The sequence below is a fragment of the Felis catus genome, chromosome C2, assembly GCF_018350175.1.
Source record: "Felis catus isolate Fca126 chromosome C2, F.catus_Fca126_mat1.0, whole genome shotgun sequence".
Classification (NCBI taxonomy): Eukaryota; Metazoa; Chordata; class Mammalia; order Carnivora; family Felidae; genus Felis; species Felis catus.
The window spans coordinates 152,163,976-152,169,975 of record NC_058376.1 but is presented as its reverse complement, the minus strand read 5'-3'; the positions used below and the strand labels follow the sequence as shown (position 1 = coordinate 152,169,975).

At 42.2% G+C, this 6,000-nt stretch overlaps 1 protein-coding gene and 1 pseudogene across 12 annotated transcripts in view; one reads left to right on the top strand and one right to left on the bottom strand.

The window, feature by feature from the left end:
* The first annotated feature begins 202 nt into the window (after positions 1 to 202).
* SLC22A14 (solute carrier family 22 member 14) overlaps positions 203 to 6,000 on the top strand; it is a 31,830-nt gene continuing 26,032 nt past the window's right edge. For 3 of the 12 annotated variants that reach the window (XM_045037872.1, XM_045037865.1, XM_045037875.1), the window contains exon 1: positions 307 to 446. The gene's annotated coding sequence lies outside the window, so the exon portion shown is untranslated. Of the gene's footprint in view, positions 225 to 306; positions 447 to 3,590; positions 3,737 to 6,000 lie in introns of those variants that run through there. The other 9 variants (XM_045037874.1, XM_045037869.1, XM_045037873.1 and 6 more) reach the window with 7 other exon arrangements.
* On the bottom strand, positions 4,606 to 5,700 carry LOC109491662 (annotated as a pseudogene).

Below are 6,000 nucleotides of genomic sequence, written 5' to 3'. Positions count from 1 at the left end.
CTGAGGCCTAGGGCTGCTGCACGTGGAGGTTTTCCACCCACCTCGCCCCATTCTGTCTCTGGGGTCTGCCTGCGGTAGCTGTGCCCTGGGGTCGAATACTGCTCCCCACCCTTCCTTCCCCCCTCCCCCGGACCGCCTGGCCCATTGTGACACTCGTCCCCGGCCGCCAATGGAACCCAAGGATTCTGCTTCCAAGGGTCTGGCCAGGCCTGGATTGTGGTCAGGTGGGTCCTGGCTTTGACTGTGGTCCTGTCTCCGGGGAGGAGGGACGGCTGGGGGGTGGGGTGGGGTGGGGTGGGGGTGGAAGGTGGCAATTATGATGACACCTGGCAATTGTGGGGCTGCGTTCTCAGCACAGATGCGGACAGGAGCCTGCAGGGGCCTGATCAGCTGTGACGAGTCTGTGGAAGGAACAGGCTGCCCTCACAGGAAGTGTGAGTTCCCAGGTGTGGCATCTGGTCATTTCCTGCCCTCAGATGCAGTGCTGCTCCTGGCTTTACCTCCTTTTTCTGGGTCTCGGTTTCCTCTTTTGTATATTGAGAACCAATTGCCTGGGGCCTGTTCATCTGGCAAGGGAACTGTGGGATCAGTTGAGGGAGCAGGTGCTCCAGAGCCCCGCAGACTGGCAGAGCCCCGTGAGGGGGACACTGAAGGGGACCCCATGGGGGAAGGCCAGTACAGCTGGCTCCATGCCTGAAAGCCCAGTCTCTGTGAGGAGAGCAAAATTCTCTCTGGGAAGCCTTTCTCCACCTCCACTCCCTCCAACCTGACACACAAACACACTGTATTAGTTCCAGATAGCTGCTATAACAAGCTATCACAGACTTAGTGGCTTAACACAAACTTGTTACCTTATAGTTCTGGAGGTCAGAAGTCCAAAATGGGTCGTACTGGGCTAAAATCAAGCCATCAGTAGGGCCCCATTCCTTTCTGGAGGCTCTAGGGGAGGATTCGTTTTCTCAACTTTTCCAGCTTTTCCAGGCTGTCCGCACTGCTTGGCTCCTAGTCCCCTTCCATCTTTGAAGCCAGAAATGGTCAAGTCTTAATGGATATAGCTAAAGTTTATTCATTTTCACTGCTGCATTGTATTCCATGGTATAAATATGCTTCCATTTACCCATTCTTCTGTTGATGGGCATTTATGCTCTTTTATTTTTTCTATTTGATGTTGTCATGAACATTTCGGTATTTATTTCCTGGATCATACATAAAAATGTTTCCCCAGAGTATACACCTGGAAGCATAATTGCTGGGTCATCAAGTATGCAAAGACTCAACTGTATAAGACAATCCCAGATTGTTTTTCAAAGCGGAACAATGAATAATCCTGCCAGAAATGATGACCCTCTCCAACACTTGATATTGTCAGATTTCCTAAGTCTTACACTAGTCTCAAACTAGTGTAAATATCTCATTATGGCCCTGAATTGCATTTCTCTCATTATTAAAGAGATTAAACATTTCTTCATACGTTTGTGGGCCACCAGAATTATCTGTTCTTGAAATGCCTATTCATGTCTTTCGCCCATTTTTCTCTTGACTTTTTATTATTGATTTGTAAGGTACTTTATAGATTTTGATTCTAATTATTTCCCCAGCAATATGTGTTTTCAAGTACATTCTGTCAGTTGTGGCTTGTTTTTTTGTTTTGTTTTGTTTTTCTTTTTTAAGATTTTCTTTCCTTTCTTTTTTTTTCAGAGTACCTCCTATGTATTGGGTTAGTGCTTTTGGATTAGACATTTCTTAGACAATTATTAATAAGCAATGACTATACATAAAACTTTGTCATACATTGAAGTTTAACTGGACACATTTGAGTTACTTACAGTAAGACAGTTCTGATAGAAAAGGTTGCGAGGGATGAAGGATTGTACTAGTCCCTGATTTGAACACATATCAGGAGCTTTTGATACAGTTTCTGGGTGAAAAGAATACTTTTTATTTTTATTTTTAAAATATAATTTATTGTCAAATTGGCTAACATACAGTGTGTGAAGTGTACTGTTGGTTTTGGGGGTAGATTCCCATGGTTCATCGCTTCCATACAAGACCCAGTGCTCATCCCAGCAAGTGCCCTCCTCAATGCCCATCATCCATTTTCCCCCTCCTCCCCACCCCACGCTCCATCGACCCTCGGTTTGTTCTCTGTATTTAAGAGTCTTAAGATTTTCATTTTTAAGTGGTCAGGTTTATCATTCAGCATAGTGTAGCTTGTGTGCCACACATCAGTGACAATAAGTAAACCATTCCTGTTTCTGATTATATTCTCTGCTCCTGGAAGTACACAGTAGTTCCCCTAAAAACAGAGCAAAGTTTAAGATTGTCCCCTGGATGCTCTGCTTTCCCCCAGCCTATAACTATAACTGTTTCAGTCCTTTGGTTAATTTCTCATTTTATGCATAGGTGATATATAAAACTCATTTGTGAATTAATAAAGAATTATTTCATTTGGTCAACATTCCACCTGGTACCACAGACATATTTTTGAGTGATATACTTAAGTTTTGAAAGTAAATGCAGTGGCACCTGGGTGGCTCAGTCAGTTGAACATCAACTCTTGATTTCGGCTCAGGTCACCATCCCAGCGTCATGGGATCAAGGCCCACCTTGGGCTCCACACCAAGCGTGTAGCCTGCTTAAGACTTTTGCTCTCTGCCCCTCCCTGACTTGCACTCTCTCTCTTATAAAAAAGAAAAAAGTAAATACACTCTCCCTGAATTATTTTATTTGGCCCAAACTTTTCATTTAAAATTTATATTCTTTACCTTGCAATTATAAAAGAAAAAGGCAATAATGCTTGAAACATTAACTCTTAACTCTTTAAATAAAGAATAACTTTGGTTTAAAAACTTATTCTTGAACAGTCACCTGGACAAACTTCCTTGCCACTGTCTACAACCAGCTTTTATTTAAATAAATACTTTTTAAAATGAGGTTAAAAGATTTTAATATACAGTACAAAATGGTACAGGATATGAGAATCTTCAGGGAAGCTTATTATACTAAAAAAAGCATAAGTAATCAGATAGTTACAGTAAACATTGATAGTCCTATGACAAAAAAACGTTGCCAACATCAATACAGAAGTGCCCACTGATTCAGCAGCATGGCCCCCCAGTATGGCTTAAGGAAGACTCTTCCCATGGAAGAGGGATTAAAAAAAGAAAGAAAGAGAACAAACTCTTGGGAACACAATTAAGGGAGGAAAAGTCCAGCCACAGAAAGCTTCCACAATTAGCAGATGGATACTTCACGATGTAGAAAAGATAGTCTAGGGGCACCTGGGTGGCTCAATCTATTAAGTGTCCGACTTCAGCTCAGGTCATGATCATGGCCTGAGCTCATGGTCATAAGCCCACTTTGGATCCCCTGCCCCCTCCCCCACCTCTGCCCCTCCATAGCTCACATGCACTCACTCTCTCTCTCACTCTCTCAAAAATAAAATTTAAAAAACATTAAAAAAAAAAAGGAAAGAAAAGATAGTCTACTGTGTAAGTTCTAAAGAAGCAGAGATAGTTAATTCAATTAAAGAGTGGTAACAACAGGTAAGAACACAGATTAATCCATTATCCATGGTACCTTTATCACAGAATATAATCAAAGAGGAAGTTATGCTGATGGTGCTTGTTTTTTTAATTCTGCAAAAATGTTCAAGTCAAAGTGGTATGCACTACAGATACTCTCCTCCAGAGCTGTGTTTTTATTCCTGATTGATTGTATCTTGAAGAAGTCAAAGGTAAAATCCCCATCCCTGGTTATATTCTATGTTCCTAGGTATGTGCAGACTCTTTGTGTTGAGGCTTTTTGAAACCATTTTTAAAATTTGTGCAAGGGGTACCTGGGTGGCGCAGTCGGTTAAGCGTCCGACTTCAGCCAGGTCACGATCTCGCGGTCCGTGAGTTCGAGCCCCGCGTCAGGCTCTGGGCTGATGGCTCAGAGCCTGGAGCCTGTTTCCGATTCTGTGTCTCCCTCTCTCTCTGCCCCTCCCCCCTTCATGCTCTGTCTCTCTCTGTCCCAAAAATAAATAAACGTTGAAAAAAAAATTTAAAAAAAAATTTGTGCAAAAAATGAGTTGGAGATACAATTTTATTTATTTATTTTTATTACTTTTTAAAAATAAGCTCTATGCCCAAGGTGGGGCTTGAACTCACGACCTCAAGATCAAGAGTCACATGCTCTACCTACTCGGCCAGCCAGGCGCCCCAAAGATGCAATTTTATTTATTATTTTTTTTAACGTTTATTTATTTTTGAGAGAGGGACAGAGTGTGAGTGCGGGAGGGGCAGAGAGAGAGGGAGACAGAATCTGAAGCAGGGTCCAGGCTCTGAGCTGTCAGCACAGAGCCTGACACAGGGCTTGACCTCATGAACTGTGAGATCATGACCTGAGCCGAAGTCGGATACGTGACCAACAGAGCCACCCAGGCACCCTCAAAGATGCAACTTTAGAAAACAAAACAAAACACAAAAAAATTGAAAAGTCACAAGTAAATGATTTTATCAAGACAGAAGTTTTTAAAAAATGCTATTCATGGTTTAGTAGAATCCGGAGTTTCCTACGACGTTGTTTAATGATAATCGCTTATGTTGCTCCTTTTCTGAGATATCATTCCAATGAGAGCTGCATAGTGTTAGCTTGGTTTTGTAGCTGCTGATAGTCAGACTGCCTGGAAATGGAATACATTTCCAGTTGCTATCTTAAACGAATTTGGCTTATCGTGTCATAAAAGTTGGGCTCTGACCAAGTTTCTGCTGTAGGCGGCACACTGAATATTCTCATAATTTCCTTTTATTCCTCTTGACCCACATTAAGAGCCCAAAGCCGATAAGGACCCTGACCCAGTAAAAGTTGGTGGCTTCATTCTAGGCCTTGTGAAGGCCATAATGGATAGAGCCATTGGCATCCATCACCCCCTAACCTCTAGGCTGGAAGGCAGCAAGTGACTGGACTGCTCCTGGCTCCTTCCCTTAGAGTTGGGCTGATCCCACACTGCATTGATTTGTCTTCCTAGTCTCCTCCGACCTGAAAAAAATTAGGGCTTCATCTTTCATGCTTTGACACTTTTGGAAAGTTGTAACTAGCTATTTTGTAGAATGTCCCTAAATTTGTTTGGTGTTTCCTCATGACTGTATTAGCGCTATGCATTTTGGGCAAGAAGATGTACCCTTCTTAGTGCATGATATCAGGGGGTACCTGATGTCAACGTGCCCCGTTACTGGGATTTTAACTTCGATCACTTGTTTGAAGTGGTGTCCACCAAGTTTCTTCATTATAAAGTCATTATTTTCCCTTTGTAGTTGGTAAGTGTCAGGTGGGGAGATACTTTGAAACTCTGCACATACCTATTTCTCCTATTTTCATCCTATAGTTTTATACAGCCCTCAATGCTTCTTGCTTGCAACAATTACAATGGTGGTGATTTTCTATTTCCATCATTCCTTCGATATTATTAATGTAAAATCCTACAGTAAGAAAGAACTGTCCCTTTTCTCCTGTTAATTCAACTATTGTATTACCATGGACTCAGGTATATTTAGTCTACGGGTTATAATCTATTACAGTCATTTATTTTTTGCTAACATTGTCCGAGGTTTGGCTACTGGGGACTTCTTCTGGATGGCTTCTGTGTCCTTTTGATGTGCTCCTGTCATTTCGGGGGTACTTCCTTACTTTCTGGTAGCACAGTGCATACCCCCTCATCTTGCACTTTTCCTGCTTCAGCCCTGGAACCAACCACTTCTCCAAAGAACTTTCATTCTTTTACTTGGAAACCAAGATCTAAGAACTAAGTGTGATCATTGCTACTAGGGTGTTACTGCTCTAGGCCATCTCAAGGGGCAAGGCTACAAAACATATATCCAACGTATCTCTTATGTATCAATATGTATCTGAAGTCATGGGTTCATACCGGTGCCTCTGAGTCTAGTCCAACATCATCGGTCTTCATTCTAGTCTTCCTTTGTCCTTGGTTGTAACTCTTTTCTCTAAGAGAAAGCTAGC